The sequence below is a fragment of the Setaria viridis genome, chromosome 4 (assembly GCF_005286985.2).
Source record: "Setaria viridis chromosome 4, Setaria_viridis_v4.0, whole genome shotgun sequence".
NCBI lineage: Eukaryota > Viridiplantae > Streptophyta > Magnoliopsida > Poales > Poaceae > Setaria > Setaria viridis.
The window spans coordinates 39,231,164-39,250,317 of NC_048266.2; the positions used below are offsets into that span (position 1 = coordinate 39,231,164).

The 19,154-nt window shown below is 47.5% G+C and overlaps 1 pseudogene; it reads right to left on the reverse strand.

Moving 5' to 3' along the window:
* LOC117853715 (2-methyl-6-phytyl-1,4-hydroquinone methyltransferase 2, chloroplastic-like) overlaps positions 1-5,824 on the reverse strand; it is a 32,462-nt pseudogene extending 26,638 nt beyond the window's left edge.
* Positions 5,825-19,154: the final 13,330 nt, after the last annotated feature.

Here is a 19,154-nt window from a genome sequence, read left to right on the forward strand (position 1 = left end):
CAAATCCCATCTTGATTGACCATGTCTCATAGCATGCTTCTTGACAAACCCGAAAGCTACCTTTATAACTACCCTGTTACGGTGCAGCGTTTGATAGCCCCTAAGTAGGTCAATCCACATCTAGAATACATGCGACAATCTCAGGTCTAAGGACAAAGCGTATATGTTGTTTAAAGAGAGAACTACTTCTCGTGTTGGGTCAGTCCTAACACATGTCTCCACATGTGTCCACATTATTAGTTCAACATCTCCATGTCCATGACTTGTGAAACATAGTCATCAACTAATACATGTGCTAGTCTAATATTCATGTGTGTCCTCACATGAACACCGACTAGGGACAACTTTAGAATAACCATACAAGTAAAGAGTTTCACATACAATTCACATAATTGCAAATCAATTCAAGTAGCCTTTAATGGATATTCAATGAACACAATATACAAATCATGGATACAAATGGAATATCATCATCTCTATGATTGCCTCTAGGGCATACCTCCAACAGTGATGCCTTCTGCATCTTGCTTGTGCATTTACGTATAGGAGTTGTTTGGAACCATAGATGCATAACATAGCTCCCTTGATCTGAACACTAGCTGTTGGACCGAGTAGATGCTTTGCTTAAATAGGAAGAGGTAAAAGTCGAGTGATTTCCTGTCACTCGCGAGTTGTAGGAGTTGGTTGTCTTCCTCCTGTTACAACTGTAAGGACGATGGACGGGGCATGGTTTGGGTAACTCTTTGGTGGTCGGTTGATCGCCCCGTCTGTCTATGAAACTTGCTAAGGCCCGACAGTGGTGGTGTTCGTGATCAAGTGTTTGAAAGTACTAACCTCATACTTAGTATGGAATGAGGAAGCCTAGTACCGGATTGAACCTAGACGTGAGCGGTCACCCCATTGTTCTTGGAACGGAGTTTCCCCTGCTAGCTGTCGCACGTGGTGGCAAGCGTGGTCACAGAACGGCAGAGGCCGGGTCTGTGGAACCTTGCACCAAAGGAAATGGGACCGACACGGGTTAGGGGATTGATGGGGAAGGCCGACACAGGAAGCGACCTCCATGGTGCGCGGATGTCGTGAGGTTAGGTTCACCATGCATGGTTAAAGAACTCGAATCGATTCGTCTGCCTCTCACAATTTGAAACTGCTTGATCGCTATGCTACCCTGAGTAAGAAAGAAATATAATGATGACATGGTCTTGATGATGTTATATATATACCTTTGGTTGGTTCTATGATTGCTTAGAATAGGTTGCAAAACTTAGACCGGATAATGAACTTAGAACCGGAGCTAAAACTTGAAAGTAGGGATCTACTTAGTGCTTCTTGGCAAACAAACCCCTCAGCCAAAGAGCCTTGCATGTCTAGAAGTGGTGAAGTAGTTACCCCCGGTCGGTTAAGTCTTGTTGAGCTTAGTAGCTCGGCCTTGTTGTGGCCTTTCTTTTCAGGTGAAGTTGCTGCTCCCGAGCCTTCTTCCGTTGGCACTTGACCGCCCCAGCTCCCTCCGGGTTGGACGGTCGAGTGGGATCCCTCCTCGGACGGCGAGGAAAGGGATCACTGATGTCTTGGCTGGCCTCACCGAGGACGTCCGACCCCTGCGTTTAGGTTCCGCTTGCTGTTTTACCTTCTGTTGTTTTCTTTTGAAACCTTGTAAAACTCTGATGATTTGTTTTTCTGGCCGAACTAAATGGTTGAGTTGTTCAACTCGGTGGACTTGTTGTATTCTCTGGAACCACTCACCTTCGTGTGAGTTTGCTAACTCGATCCTGTTCAAGTGGTTAATCGGATGAAATCTGACGGCACTTCGTGTTAACTTGGCTTAGGCATGGGTGTCGCATGTTAGGCGGCTTAACTCTGTTTAATCAAGCTAATCCGAAGTGGATCCGCCACAGGGGTCGGAGGCGGGGCCGGGCCGGCGAGCCCCAGTCGCGGCAGGCAGCGCCGGCGCCTGGGCGCCAGAGGAAGACCGGGGAGTAATGGCGCTGGGGGGGGGGGGGGCAGCCAGGAGGTGGCTTGGCGTGCGCAGCCAGGAAAGGAGGAAGAAGGGAGGAGGAGGAAGGAAGAATAAGGAAGAAGGAAGAAGAAAGAAGAAGAAAGAAAGAAACATAAGAAGAAGAAGAAAAGGGAAAATGATAGGGAAAAAGAGAAAAAGGAAGGAAGAGCCGGCGGTGATTGCGGCACGCGGTCGGAGCACGCGCGGCGGTCTGTCGATCGGCACGCGGCGAAATTTACGGGAGAGGATAAAATGATGGCTTTCGACTTTGGGTGCCGGGACGGCGAAATCGTAGGAAAGATTTTGGATTTTCGAGAGCTCAATGGTAACAAGATTTTGAAAACAATTTTTAGCGGGTGATTTAAGTTAGTGATTTTTGCAGATGTTACAAACCTACCCCACTTAAATTGAATCTCATCCTCGAGATTTGGCTGAATCCTGAAGAGATGGGGAAATTCCTTCTTTAACGCGTCCTCGCGTTCCCAAGTAGCTTCTTCTTCACCATGTCTACTCCATTGGACTCTGCAAATCCGGACTACTGAATTCCTTGTCCTCCTGGTGACGGTGTCCAGAATCTTGATAGGTACTTCTTGATACCGAAGGTCCTTTTGCAAATCTATTGTATCCACCGGTACTTGCTCCTCCGATACTCTTAAGCATTTTCTTAGCTGAGAGACGTGAAATACCGGATGATATCTGACATTTCTTCGGGCAGTTGGATACGGTATGCTATATCTCCAACTCTCTTTAACACCTGGTATGGTCCAATATGCCGAGGGGCTAGTTTCCCTTGTACTTGAAACCTTCGAGTACCCCGAATCGGGAAGACCTTGAGGTAGACAAAATCTCCTTCATTGAAACTCAATTCTCGTCTCCTCTTGTCTGAGTAGCTTTTCTGTCTGGATTGTGCTGCTTTCAACTTCTCTCTAATCTCAGCCACTCGATCTTCTGCCTCCTTTATAAAGGCAGGTCCGACTAGCGCGCGTTCTCCCACTTCTGACTACATCAAAGGGGTTCTACACTTTCTTCCGTAGAGAGCCTCAAATGGTGACATGCCCAAACTGGTTTGATAGCTGTTGTTGTACGAGAACTCTGCATAGGGTAACCTCTGTTCCCAGTCTTTGTCATAGGTAAGGACACATGCTCTCAACATATCCTCCATAATTTGATTTACTCTCTCTGTCTGGCCATCGGTCTGGGGGTGATAGGCTAAACTGAAATCCAATTTGGTGCCCATGGCCTTATGCAGACTTCTCCAGAACCTAGAGGTAAATTGCGTCCCTCTATCCGAAACAATTCTACTAGGCACACCATGCAGCTTCACTATATTGTCCACATAGAGCCGAGCTAGCCTTTCTCTACCATAAGTGGTCCGTACGGGTAGATAGTGAGCAACTTTAGTGAGTCGGTCCACTATTACCCATATGGAGTCATTGCCTTTCTGAGTTCTGGGCAAGCCTACTACAAAATCCATACCGATCTCATCCCATTTCCAAACTAGGATAGGTAATGGTTGCAGTAAGCCCGCGGGCTTCTGGTGTTCGGCCTTGACCCTTTGGCAAGTATCATAATGGGCGACGAACTGAGCTATGTTCGCCTTCATCCACTTCCACTAGTATTTCTGCTTTAAGTCCATATACATTTTGGTGGACCCGGGATGGATGGAGTACGCCGAGTTATGGGCTTCATCCATGATGGTTTGCTGGAATTCACCTTCCTTGGGGATACAAATTCTGTTCTTGTACCACAAGGTTTCTTTGTTGTCCACTCTGAAATCTGGGGCTTTATTCTCTCCAGTTTGCTTGCGGATTCTCACTAGGTCTTGATCTGAACCTTGGGCTTCTCGGATCTTATCCTCCAAGGTGGGCTGGACACTTAGCTTGCGGCTGGTATTCTGAGGAATAATGTGTACATTTAACCGGGCCATTTCTTCTTGCAAACGGGTATCCTTGGGTCCGAGCTGTCCATAGGATTTCCTGCTTAAGGCATCAGCTACAACATTAGCTTTGCCGGGGTGGTAGTGGATTTTCAAGTTGTAGTCCTTCACTAATTCTAACCACCTTCTTTGCCTTATGTTCAAATCTGGTTGGGTGAAGATATACTTTAAGCTATTATGGTTGGTGTAAATCTCACATTTATTCCCAATCAGATAATGCCTCTAGATCTTGAGGGCATGCACTACGGCTGCAAACTCTAAGTCATGGGTTGGGTAGTTCTGCTCATGAGGCTTGAGTTGGCGGGAGGCATATGCCACTACCTTCCCATCTTGCATGAGGACACATCCTAAACCTTGTCGGGATGTATCACAATAGATGATGAAGTGTTGGGATACGAGGTAGGCTACACTAGCGCAAATCAAAATTTTCTACCGCATAAACCAGGAAAAAACTGCCGTATAAGGATCACGGGATTACCACTCGACGCATTGGTGCGGAAGATGTAGATTCACGTCGATGCAGCGAAGTCGATCAGCGTAGTCGTACGTAGTCGATCACGTCGATGTCCAGCAGCTCCTCAGTAGCTCGTCCACGTGCAGCAAGATCGCCCTCATGCAGCGGCTCGTCGTCGGCTCGTCGGCGGCTCGTCGTGGCTCGTCGGCAGCTCGTCCAAGTGCTGCAGGCGCAACACCTCCAAGGTATCCACACGTGCAGGGAGGAAGCGTCGCAAGCCGGAATGCTAGATCCGTGAGTTGCAACAGGCGAGGGCGTGGGAGGCGCGGCAGATGTGTTTCGCCAAAAAGGTGTAAACCCTAGGGCGCCCCCACCCCTCTATTTATAGAGGTTCCTAACGGGCCTCTGGGTTCGAGGCCCATTAGTACTTCTAAACCTAATCCAACTCGGATCACATCCGAATTGGGCTTCCAGCCCTTTAAGTGTGTGACCCTATGGGTTCGGATACGTATAGACATGGCCCGAGTACTCCTACTCGGCCCAATAGTCAGTAGCGGCCTCTAGCAAGACGTGCCAACTCCTATATGCACACGAAGATCATATCAGACGAACCATCACAACATTATATACATGATATTCCCTTTGCCTCACGATATTTGGTCTAGCTTCAAGCCGACCGCTCTTTCTCGATCCTGTGATTCGGAATCCCTTTGTAGGTTAACTCTTAACCGTACGTAGCATGGCCATGCATTTTCGGATCCGATCACTCGAGGGGTCCAGAGATATCACTCTCAATCAGAGAGGGGCAAATTCCATCTTGATTGACCATGTCTCATAGCATGCTTCTTGACAAACCCGAAAGCTACCTTTATAACTACCCTGTTACGGCATAGCGTTTGATAGCCCCTAAGTAAGTCGATCCACATCCTGAATACATGCGACAATCTCAGGTCTAAGGACAAAGCGTATATGTTGTTTAAAGAGAGAACTACTTCTCGTGTTGGGTCAGTCCTAGCACATGTCTCCACATGTGCCCACATTATTAGTTCAACATCTCCATATCCATGACTTGTGAAACATAGTCATCAACTAATACATGTGCTAGTCTAATATTCATGTGTGTCCTCACATGAACTCCGACTAGGGACAACTTTAGAATAACCATACAAGTAAAGAGTTTCACACACAATTCACATAATTGCAAATCAATTCAAGTAGCCTTTAATGGATATTCAAGGAACACAATATAAATCATGGATGCAAAAAGAATATCATCATCTCTATGATTGCCTCTAGGGCATACCTCCAACACGAAGTCCCGCTGAATATCCGGCAAGGTTAACACCGGGGCCGTTGTCAACCTCTTCTTCAACTCTTTGAAGCTTCTCTCACAGGATTCTGTCCAGGTGAACTTCTTATCCTTCCTGAGCAGCTCCGTCATGGGTCGGGCTATCTTGGAAAACTCTTCAATAAATCTCCTATAGTACCCAGCTAAACCAAGAAAGTTTCTGATTTCACTGACATTGGTGGGTTGCTGCCAGTTGGAGGCAGCCTCAACTTTCTCCCGATCAACTGCTACCCCTTCCGCGGTCAGGATATGACCAAGGAATGCCACTTTCTCAAGCCAAAATTCACACTTGCTGAATTTAGCATAGAGTCGGTGGGCTCTCAATTTTTCTAACACCACCCGTATATGCTGCTCATGCTCTTGGACACTTTTGGAGTAAATAAGTATGTCATCGATAAAGACTACGACAAACTTATCCAACTCGTCCATAAACACCTTGTTCATGAGATTCATGAAGTAAGCAGGTGCATTGGTCAATCCTAAAGACATCACAGTGAACTCAAATTGACCATAACGGGTGACAAAGGCCGTCTTCGGAATGTCTCTTTCCTTAATCTTGAGCTGATGGTATCCTGACCTCAAATCTATCTTGGAGAAATACTTGGCTCCCCTTCAGCTGGTCAAACAAATCATCTATTCTAGGGAGAGGATATTTATTCTTGATAGTGACCTCATTAAGTGCGCGATAATCCACGCACATCCTCATGCTTCCATCTTTTTCTTCTTGACAAAGAGTACTGGGGCTTCCCATGGATGAGCTAGGCCTGATAAAACCACTCTGCTGTAATTCCCCCAACTGTTTCTTCAGTTCTGCCAACTCAGATGCTGCCATCCTATAGGGTCTCTTGGCTATAGGAGAGGTTCCAAGAACAAGGTCGATTACGAACTCTATATCCCTGTCTGGGGGCATTCCAGGTAGTTCTTCAGGAAAGACATCAGGATATTCACTCACTACCGGGACCTCTTCTATGGCCTTGGTCTCCATGCTAAAAACCATGGGGTCTGGTCCACTTCCTCGAGTGTGACAGGTCACTTGCACACCATCCCGATTGGTCAAGTGTACTACCTTATCCGCACACCCTATATGACCATCATACAGGCTTAACCAATCCATTCCGAGAATTACATCTATCCCCTTAGACTTAAGTACTACTAGATCTGCTAAGAATTCTACCCCCGCTTAAATTGATCCTTACCCGGGAACAACTTAGTTGACACCAAATGTCAGGTCCAGGAGTTCAGGTTAATAGGGGTAACTTTAGTAGTACTGTAGGTATATTGTGCTCTTCCACAAAGCTTGAGGATATGAAAGAATGTGACGCCCCAGAATTAAAAAGTATTGTTGCCAAGACTAAGCTGACTAGAAACTCACCGAGTACCACGCCCTGAGATTCGCGAGCCTCTTGTGCACTGATGTGGTTGACGCGGGCTTGTCCAAATGACTGCTGAGGCAGCCTCATTTGCTGGCTGTTGTTGTTGCTGGGGTTGTTGTTGCTGCGGACTGGCACACGGTTGGCTCCTGACAATGCTGCCCTTGGTCCAACTACTGAGTTGGAGAAGGCCGACGCTGCTGGCTTGTTAGCATATGGGCAGTTAGCAATGAAATGCCCTGGCTCATGGCAGTTAAAGCATGCTCTGCTGTGGCGGAACACCTCGGATTAACTTAACTAAAGCACATTTAAGTCGTCTATCATGTGATCATATGCTTTAATCAAGTTAACTCGATGATCCGTTGGATTTCATCCGATAAAACCACTATACAGGATCGAGTTAGCATAGCTCACACGAAGGTGAGTGGTTTCAGAGAATACAACAGATCATCCACTTGGACAAGTACCAATTTTATTACAACACTGGTTCGAAAATCAGATTTTTGACAAGGTACAAAAGCAGCGGAAAGATTAATAGAATAGCGGAAGCTAGCATCGGGTCGGATGTCCCTGATAAGGCTGATCAGGACATCACTGATCCCTCTCCTCACCGTCCGAGGAGGGATCCCACTCAACCGTCCACCCAGGAGGAAACTGGGGAGGCCAAGTGCCAACAGCAGCACACTCAGGAGCTTCAACTTCACCTGAAAGAGATGCCACAAGCAAGGCTGAGCTACTAAGCTCGACAAGTCTTAACCGACCGGTGGGAAAACTACTCCACCAACTTCTAGACATGCAAGGCTCTTTGGCTGAGGGGTTTGTTTTGCCAAAAGCGACTACAGTAGGTCCTTACTTTCAATATTTTAGCTCCGATTCTAAGTTTGTTAACCAGCCTACATTGGCATTTATGCTAAACAAACATAGTTCCAAACAATATATATATATATATATATATATATATATATATATATATATATATATATATCAAGCATCAAGTTCATATCATCATCATGTTCCATTTTCTTTTACTCAGTGTAGCATAGCGATCAAGCAGTCTCAAACTGTGAGAGACAGACGAATCGATTCGGGTTTCTTAACCATGCATGGCGAACCTAATCTCACGACATCCGCGCACCACCGAGGGTCGCTTCCTGTGTCAGCCGTCCCCATCGATCCCCTGACCCGTGTTGGGCCCACTTCTCTTGGTGCAATGTTCCACAGACCCAGCCTCTGCCGTTTTGTGACCACACTTGCCACCATATGCGGCCGCAGGGGAAAACTCCATTCTAGAGACAGTGGATCGAACTGCTCACATCCAGGTTCAATCAGGTACTAGGCTTCCCCATCCCATACTAGGTATGAGATTAGTACTTTCAAACACTTGATCACGAACACCACCACTTTTAGACCTTAATCAGATTCCAGTAGACAGATGGGGCAATCCACCGACCACCAAAAGAGTTCACAAGGCCCTGCCCCGTCCACCGTCCTTATAGTTGTAACAAAAAGGAGAACAAGCAACTCCTATAACTCGCGAGTGACAGGGAATCACTCGTCTTTTACCGAGTCCTATTAAGCATTGCAACTACTCGGACTTATCATGCTAGTGTTCACATCAAGGGAACTGAGTCATGCATCTATGGTTTCAAACAACTCCTATAACGTAAATGCACATACATACAAAAGAAGGCATGCGCAAGTTTAGAAAAGTTGGGTTATGCTCCGGGGCTTGCCTTCGAGTGGGGCGGAGGCAAACTGGTCTTTTGCGGGTTCTTCTTCAGCTCCTGCGGTCGGCAGCTCGGCTATCGCTCCGTCTTCTAGCACCAGATGCAGCTCGTAGGTGCCGTCGGTGAGATTTAGTTCTACACGGAAATGCAAATGCAGGGGTTAAACATTTAGACGGTTATTTCAACAACACTTGCACGCTTTAGCTCAGAAAATTGTAGCAAAGCTACAGGAAAAGGTGTGAAATTCCAAGCTTCAGTTGATAGAGAACAAGACAAAAGGGTCGAATTGGGAGAAACATATAATCTGACCCTCAGACCTAAGGAATAACTGTACCGGGGTCCTCAGACTTAACACAGAGAAGTCCCGAAATTTTACACAGATACCCTCGGGTCAAATAAAAAGATACAGCCGAGCCCTCGGGCGAGGCGAACAAGGGTCGACGAAACAGACAAGGTCGGGCGAGACGGAAAAAGGGGTTGGGCGAACCGGAAAGGGGTCGGCAGCTTACCTTTAGACCTACTGGTAAAGTCTTGGGGTCGGGAAGGAACAGACTCAGGCGGAAGGACTTGAGGCGCTAAAGCTTGGGCGGCGGCGGGGTCCGGCGGTGCTTCTTGTGGACAACAAGTAAGCTCTAGCACCTTGCGGAGGAAACAGGTGGCTGGTGGGTTGGGAAAAGCGGGTGTTGAGTAGAGATGGGAAGTTCCTCAAGAGCTTATGCGACAGCGCTTGAGTGCGAACAGAGGAAGGTGCGGCGAGGCAATGATGGCGAAGGGAACTCCGGTAAAGGCTCTGGTACTCCCTTTTATAGCTGCGCGGAAGAGAAGGAGTCCAGGCAGCGCGAGGATCAGGTCGAAGGGGATGGAGTGCTCTGCCGTGGCGGCGATTGGGCGACGCCTCCATTGGCAGGCGAATCGGAGCTTCGAGGATAGGATCTTACAGTCATTGGGCACTGAAGATAGAGCTTATGCAGGCGCGGTTTTGCCGGAAGCAAGGATGGGCGAGGCGAGCGTGGGTCTGGTCGTGTCAAGCGGCGGATTATGGGCGGCGGCTCGGCTAGCGTGCGGCAGGAAGGAAGGAAGGAAGGGGCACTGCAGACGAGGTGACAGGGCGAGCAGCGATGCTAGCAGGTGCTGACCAGTGGCTTTGCCGAGCATTGCTAATGGCGAGGCGGAAAAAGGAGCTGTCATTGTCGGAGCCGTGGTTGGCGAGGGCGGTATCGTCGCGGGGCGCGCGCGTGGGCAGCGCAACTGAGGGGGCGATGGAAAAGCCGGAACGGGCTAGCTCCATGAACTCATAGGTGTACTCCTCCACAGACCTGTTGCCTTGGCGAAGTTCACGGAACTCATCCGCCTTGCGCTTCATGGTGGCTATGGGGATGAGATAGCGATGGAACTCCATCAGGAACTCATCCTGTTGTATGCTATCTTCTTTCTTAATGAAATGACATGCAACTCTCCTACATTGTTCGAGGAAAAAAAAGCAAGTCGGGCAACATGGCAGCATATAAGATGGTTAAGAAAACACAACAAATAGAGCAGCATTAGGAGACACAAGTTTTACCATATTCTGTGCTTGGAGGAAAATGCAAAACATCTGATACGTAACCAACTTTTGATTGTCTTCCAAAAAGGAAACCCAATCAAATGTAGTCTTCACCATGGATTGCCCGATATAAATATAAAATTAAGAAAAATGCATAGATAAACAAAATGCAGTTGAATGCAGTGCTACTTTTTATAAGGAACGCAATGCTACTTGTTACTAGCAAAGGAACAAACTCTAGCCCTGAAATTGTAAATGGTTTCTGAAGATCAGTCCAGTTGAGCAGCTCACCAAACCTCCTCCCCTTCCTTTAATTTCTATTTGACCAAATAAGGGAACTTTTAGGAGATGCTATTTCAGATTGAATGTTATGAGTACAAATTCTCACTAATTGTCCTACCTAATGACTACATAGTTGTCGTAAGGCAATGAGGAAATACAATCCCCTCAGCAGATAAAGGGTAACAATGCTACAAAATGCTCTATAATATCAGACAAGAGAGCAGCATAAATAATCAGGACATACATAAATGATAGTCCATGAACAAAGAATTCACAAGTATAACATGGTTGTATTTGTCAGCTACCTGTTATCCTTCACTGACTTAATTTTTCATCGAACAGGCTAAAGTTGTAAATTCTGCGCAGGAGAAGTTGGTTCCATAATGTATAATGTGAGAGACAGTCAGCTAACTGCAGTATAGTCATGAAAAATCAAGTGGCATGCATTATTGACTGAAATTCCTTTTAGTTCTCAAAAGGGCAGTGCACTAGAGCACGTGTCCCAAGTTCTTCTGGATATGCACTTGACATGGCAGCTCCATTGGTGCGTATTGGCCACAGCAACACTGTAGGCGGAATCGGCGGTGACTATCTCGATGTTGTCGCCAACACATTGTACGAGACATTGATGCATTGTAGACGGGACGCAGCAATTTGCGTGTATCCAATCGCGACCGAGCAACATATTGTAGGACCCTTTGCTATTAATAATAAAGAAAGTAGTGGGAAGGGTCTTACTGCCGATGGTGAGGTTGACGCAAAGCGCTCCACGGGCGGGAGACACGTTGCCTTCGAAGTCCTTGAGCATCATGTCTGTCTTGGTCAGATCTTCATCGCTTTTACCTAGTTTCCGGAACATAGCATATGGCATGATGTTGACTGCAGCGCCTCCATCCACCAATAACCTGGTGACAGGTCGACCATTGACGTGCCCTTTGAGGAACAGTACCTTGAGGTGTTGTCGTTTTGCATCTTCGGGTTTCTCAAAAGTGGCTGTCATTGGCTCCAAAGCCAATTGCGCCATCTGTTCCTCCATCTTCAACATGTCATACCGATCGGTGGGAGCCATGAACTCCATTGGCAAGATGAACACCATGCTGACGTCAGCTGCCGATTCTTGGTTGTCATCTTCTTCCTTGTCGTTTCTTTTGGGGCGCCAAATTCGAGACCTGTCATCTTTTTTATCCACCATCTGCCTCTGCTCTTCTTCCTGTTGTTCCCATTGGTGCAGGCGTTGGATTCTTCATTTTTGAGATTTGGTCAATCCGTTGGGGCACCACCTGGGGTTCACCGGTTTGGCCGGCAGTCTGGCGCGCTCCCAGTCTGGCTCCCGTCCCAGGGGATTTTCATCTGACACCCGAGCATCGACCATCTCTTCTAGCCGATCGTGTGCACTGACTCTGCCCCCTGGTCGGTCGTGCTGGTCAGCCCTGCACCCCAGCCTATCGTATTGCTCGCGTCTGTCCCTTGGCCAATCATATCGGTCCATTCTGCCCCCCAGCCGATCACGCACTGAAAGGCGCCGATCCTCTTGTTCGCGCCGGTTTCTGCTGATTGGCTCTGATCCTCTGTCCCTGGAGCGAGATCTCCTGAACGGGCGATTGTTGCGATAGGGACCGCTGCACTCTAGGCAATTATCGGCTGATGGCAACCTGAGGTTATTTTCCCAGCAATGGATGAAGAATGGGCATTGCCAATGATCTTCATGTCGTCGCATCATTTCTTCGCGATATCTTGAACTTTCCTACTGCCGCTGGTATTTGGTGAGTAAGAATTGGGAAGTGATGGGTCTGCATGGTCCTTCCGATCCTTCACCCTCATCATCCATCTGTCTCTTCCCCTTGACGTCTTCGATCGTATCTTGTTTCCTGGGGTCCACAGCGCCGCTCTTTTTAGCCGATTCCGATGTCAGCACTTTAGTTTGAAGCGCGTTTCTTCCCGTATCAACCATGTTGGTGGGGAAAGGATGCTGATCAATCTTCATCGGCTTTGCTGGCTTCGTCAGGACCTCAAACTTGAGCCTGCCTTGCTCGATGGCCGATTGTATCTGCTGACGGAAGATCTTGCACTCGTTTGTGTCGTGGGACGTGGCGTTGTGCCATTTGCAATACTTCATCTTTTTCAGCTACTCAGCCGATGGGATCGTATGATAGGGTGAGAGCTTGATCTGCCCTTCTTGGAGGAGTAGGTTGAAAATTTTGTCGGCCTTTGACGTGTCAAAACCGAACGCCTCCGGTTCCTTTTTCCCGAAAAGACACGATATTGGCTTCTTCCCCTTAACCCATTCTGCTAGGCCGATTTTCGCCTCCTCCTCGGATTCAGATCCCTCCAAATATGCCACCTTCTTCTGAAAATTTCTCCACTGATCAAAGGGGTGTACTTCCTGACCGGACAATCGGTGAACGATTTGACTCAGGCTCTTGAACTCCTGGGAAGCGTACTTCTCTTTGATGTGCAGCAGGAGACCTTGGAAGGCAATATCGGCCAGCTGCGCGTCGGTCAGGACTAGGGTGTAGCACTGGTTTCTGACCTCTCTGAACCTCTGCACATAAGTGGGCACTGGCTCGTTGCTCTTTTGCCTGAGGCTGGTTAGATCTGAGAGCTTCAGCTCATGCACTCCCATGTAGAAGTACTTATGGAACTGCTTCTCCAAGTCGGCCCAAGTAACTATGGAATTGGGCGGTAGCGTAGAGAACCACTGGAAAGCCGATCCAGATAGGGAGGATGAGAAAAGACGCACCCGCAGGGCATCCTGTGTAGCCACCTCTCCGCATTGGATGATAAATCTGTTTACGTGCTCCACAGTTGAGGTGTCATCTAGCCCCGAAAACTTGGTGAAGTCGGGAACTTTGTACCGATGGGGAAACGACAGTAAATCGTAAGCAGGCGGGTATGGCGTTCTGTACGTGTAAGTTTGTACCTTCAGCTTCAACCCGAACTGATCTTGAATCACCTCTGCTATCCTTGCCGTCCAGTCTATTTGCTGCTGATGAATTACTAGCTGGGGAGCCGGTATATGTTGGTGGATCGGCGGCGGGATGACCGGGTGATGAACGAAAGTGTGTGGCAGATTTTGCGATAACGTGGCCGGCTGAGTGGTCGACATCTGGTGGCGCAGCGAACTGGCCGCCTCATCGTATAGTATCATCGGCGCCGCACCTCAGAGTGCCTCAGCAGTATCTGCACCCTGCCGACTTCTGACGTGGCCGGTTGATACTGTAGGACAATCGGCCGGACGGCCGATTGGAATGGTGTCTCGATCGGAGAGCCTCCATAACCGGCCGATTGATCTGGGGCGGCTGACGTCAATGGTGCCCCCCAAGGCGCTGAATTCAATGGCAATGATTGCGCGGAGGAAATCGGTGCGGGTTGAGGCGGCGCTTGTGACTGAAAGCATGGTGCACCGTTATATCCTGGACGCATTGGAGGTAGTGAAGCATTGTGTCCTCCATGTTGAGTCGGCATCAGCTGAGGAGCCGAGTGAGATGTACTTGGAAAGCTCCTGACTGAGGCTGTAATAGGCAGGGCGTACGCTAGCCCCTGATATCCTTGAGATACGCCATTAGCCAGGGAGCTGACGACGGCACTGTATACCGTGTTGGCCATCACCAGGGATTGATCGATGAAAGCCTGGTAGACGGATTGCTGAACCATATCGGACATCTTGTCCGAGTCCTCAGTGATGGTGATCTGGCGGGGAGTTGGGAAAGGAGCTTTCTTGACGGTCTCCCCGCTCCTGGTACGACTGAAAGATTGTAGGCATGTTTTCTTGTATTGTTCCACTTGCTTTTCCAACTCTTCTTTCTGGTCGTCCTTGAGGTCTGCTTCCGTCACTTCGATGACGTTGTCTTCGGAGATTTCGGCAGCTTTCGACATAGTAGAGGTTGAAGTTGTCCCACTAGGCGTGCCAAAAGTATGTTGGCGCTAAAAGTCAGCCGATTGACCCTCAGTGTCGGACACACGACCCGAGAGAATCTGCTTAGCTCCTGTTTGGATGATCGCTCTGGTGTGGTTCGCATGGCGTGCCAGCCAATCTGACCTGTTGATTGGCAAGGAATAAAACATGTCAAATTCAAGGAGTTGCGATCGGCTAGAGTTCCGATCTTGAGGAGAGCATCAGTGAATTGGCCGATTTGCTATAAAAAGATAATCAGCTATGATACAGCCGACAACCACGTAGCAATTATGAAGAAAACCACTGGAGTAAACTAGATAACGCTACAGTAGCAACACTTGAAATAGATCTAATCGGCTATATATGAAAATAACGAATAAAGAATAACAATCATAAAGCCGATAGTTCAAATCTCAAGATGGATAACTGGTGATAAAACTAGAATAATAGATGAGAACTATAATTCTAGTAAATATCGATAATTGGTGAATGATTCTAAACGAAACGACAGCGATGCGCCCGAAGTTAAAGCTTAGATATTACTCGATAAACGGAACTTACAGAATCGGCCAGAGATCGTGTCGATGCAACCCTGCCAACCCGTACGAACTCGTGAAAGAAGAAAAGTATTGGTGAAGTCGCGAACTTGAAACTAAAGTACGAGGAAATAGTAGATTGTTGTATTGATTGATGTGTTCTTTTACAAATCCCTAAAGATGGCTATTTATAGCCTGTTACAACCAATTTCTTAACCGACTAGAATCTATCTCTAATTTTAAACGAAAATGAATATTTACAAACATAACTCATATCGGAGTTGGTTTCTATACTCCCGTGGGCCAATCTCTACCTTCTTCTTCTGATCCACTTTAAGCGGCCGATTCCCAATCGTGACCTTCCAATCTGCCGCATCAGCCAGTCTTCTCCTTTCCCGACGCCGATTCTATATGTGTCGAAATCTGGTGTCAACAGGCATCTAGAAGTCTTCTGTTAACATAATATATTAACCGTTCTTTTCCTTCGAACTCCTGTACCAGCGCCGATCCGATAGCCCGTTCGTCGGCCGATAAGTATAGTCTAAACGGCTTATCAGCTTGTGGTGGGACCAATAGAGGTGACGAGATCAGATATTGCTTGATGTCTTCTAGTGCTTTTCGCTGTTCTTCTCCCCATACGAATTCCTGGTCGAGCTTCAACTTCAATAACGGCGCGAAGGCTTGAATACGCCCGGACAAGTTGTATATGAATCGTCTGATAAAGTTGACTTTGCCGATTAGGGACTGTAACTCAGTTTTGTTCTGTGGGGCCATGACCTTATTGATGGCCGCTATGATTTTTCGGTTGACTTCTACCCCGCGCTCGTGAAGCATGAATCCCAGAAATTGCCCGGCCGATACACCGAATGCATACTTGTTCGGGTTCATTTTCAATCCATGCTTCCTTGTGCACTCCAATACTTCTCGCAAATCGGTTAGATGCTCTTGATGCCCTTTTGATTTGACCACGATGTCATCAATGTAGATTTCCACCAGGGTGTAACAACTCTACCTAAATTAAGTGCTTTTAAATCTAAACAGGTGGTTAGTCACTAAGCAAAAGAGGTGGAATACCCATTTTGACACTAAGAAGCTCTTTTTGGAGTTTAAAATAAAACTTGAGATCTTATATGCAAACTTAAATTTTTCCCAAATAAGATTTGTAAAACTTTTAATTTCAAACAACTTTTGTTAAAGGCACTTTGTCTAATTCGCAGTGGGAGAAGGTCAAAAACAGGAATCAAAACCGGAGTATTAAAGAACCCTATAAACCACCTGTCCTGGAATTCAAGTTTTCCTCCAACTTTGCAATCTGTTATCTCACGAATTCATATCTAACCTCAAGTCAGGTCCTTAATAAAAGTTGTAGTCCCTCGAGTGTGTTCCAACTTTGTTACCCTGACCCAGGTCCAAATCGAATCCGAACCTATTCAAAATCTTGGTCAAATTTGGGTAAAACAGTCAACTCAGCCCCTGGGCACTACAACACTAAGTCTGGAAAACTGCTCAGAGTGCGCCTCTTGGCGAGGGTGTTCCTCCAAATTTTTGAACTAAACTCAATAAAAAACCTAAATAGAAGTTGAAGTCCTCAGTTTGGAGAGCAACTCCTTTAATAACACTTTGGTCTAATTCAACTCAGAAGCTTCCCTAAAATCAAGTCAAAGATAGCTAAACTCCTGAGTTTCCACCTCTTCGGCTAAATTGGCTAAGTCTGAATTTTCAGATTTTTGGCAAACTTTGGCTCGAGTATCTCCAAATCCTTTCAAAATCTGAACAAACACCTTAAACCAAGTTTGAACTACAACCAGTTGAACAAGTTTGCTTAAAGGAGTTTTGAAAGTGTAGTTGAAAAATCTGGATAGGGGAGCTCCCAAAGCCGGTAGGGCTTGCTGCCCGAAGTGGCCTCAACGCCCGTGCGCCGCGCGCCGCGAGGCCGCCAGCCACCGGCACCTCACCGACGCCCTATCCCCAACGAGGCAGTGACAGGGCGGGAGCCACGGTGCCCAACCCGCGCCTGCGACAGGATGGGGCAAGCGCCGGGCTGGCCAACCGCCAGCCGCGCGCATCCCTTCCCCTGCCGTGCATTTGCTCCGCCCAACCAGTGCGTCGCCCGCCCGCCGGAGAAGCCGCCACCCCGTCGATGTCCCGCGCCTCCACCCACTCGCCCAACCCAGGCCGTGGTCCTCCACTTCGCCCGCCTGACAGACCGGAGGCACACGACACGCTTCGCCCGAGGCCAATCACGGCAGGAGAGCGCCCGGAGCTCCGCCTCCCTAGCCCAATGGCGCCGCTGGCCAATGGCCGCCTCGCCCGCGCACCCGCCGCTCCCCAGCCTTATCCTTCCGCCTCAACCCTCCGCTCCACCGCTGCCCTATAAAGGGTCAAGCTCGCCATTAGCGCCACCCTTTGCCACCTCCCGCACCCGCGCCTCTGCTTTTCTTCTGCGCCGCCGCTAGGCTCCCATGGTGCTCACACCTCCGCACCACCCTGCACTCCGACGACTTCTCCGCCCACTTTGCCACCCCTCTGCGCACATCTCCGAGCAGCTCGTGGCCTCCCCGACGTCGCCAGTGTGCCAGAACGCTGCCTGCACCACCGCCCGCCAAGCTCTGTCGCCGCCGCCGCGTTCCGACCCTCGCCGGCCATCTCCATCACCCCAACCCCGCCAAGTCGAGCTCAGGTGAGCCCCTGAGCCTCTCTGGCAACTTGTTGCCTCATCCCCGCCGACGAACCACCGGGGATTTCGCCACCGCCGCCGTGCGCACCCTTGGGGACCACATTGCATCTTCCCCAGTCTTTCCAAGGGCCTAGGCGCAAAAACTCAGGGACCCTTGCATGTTTAACCCTTAGACTCAGGGGGTAGAATGCAAGTTTGCCACGGCTTTTAGTTTAATAATAGGCAGAAAAATCATACAAAAATCAGAAAAATGCCAAACTACTTTTGTCGGAATCCTTGCTCTCTCTAGTTCCTAAGAAAAATAAGTTTGCTCATGTTACTGTTGTAAATAATATCCTATACTTTTAATCATGGTTTAGGCCTTTTAAATCATCATAAATAGAAGAAAAGTGAGAAAAGTGTAAACCCAACTCGATGATGCTTGTTGCTATGTGTAGAAGCTCAGAAAAATAATTAAGGCTCTGGTCTAGAACTTAAAGTCACTGCTTTAACTTTATTTTGGGAATCTAAGATTAAATGTTCCTTTTTGCTTAAGTTTTGATCCAGAGCTCAAAAAAATGTGAAACCAGCTGGGTTGAGTTTGTTTTGTTGTATAGTTTGCAGGAAAAATATGAGTTGTGATAAAAATCAGAAAGAAAATCACCTTCCTTTTAAGCATGTTTAAATAGAAGATAAATAGAGAAAATAGTTTTCTTTCTCCAAAAATCATGAAAAATTCACCAAAGCTCATGTAACACACCTTTAACATACTGGTAAAATTTCACCCTCGGTTGCACTGTAACTTTGAAGATAGAAAAAGTTAAGCTCATACTACCTTCAATAATGAAATGCATGTAATTCCTTTTTGAGTCATCCAATGGCTTCCAAAATTTTACAGTAACTTATTAATGGCTTGAGTGAGGTGATGTAATTTTCTCAGTACCTTTAGCTACTGTTTGGTTATGAAATCATTTTTGGTTAATTAATCAACCTAAAGGAATAAAGGAAGCACAAATCCTAATACGCTAAATAAATGAAATTGGAAGAGGTACATAAAAACATTCAGAAGTAAGTAACTCTCTGAATGCACTTGAACCACCTGAACCCGACCTTCCACTCTCTTGGTGCAACTCTAAGATGTAAGAAACTATATATGTACACAATCGCCATCAATTGGAACTCCAGTTTAAACCGACCACATTCTTTTGAAGTTAAAGAGAGTTAAACCTTGTCGAGGTGAATGTGGCTGATGCAACTTCCTGTTTACTTTAAGCCATGCCTTGCATCATTGGGTACACGCACGAATACAACTAAACTCTTGCATGTGCATGTCGTATAGAAGCTAATCTGCCGATGGAACCTACGAGCTCCACCCGGCATCGGAGGAAGACCCGGCTGTGGAGCTTCATCACCT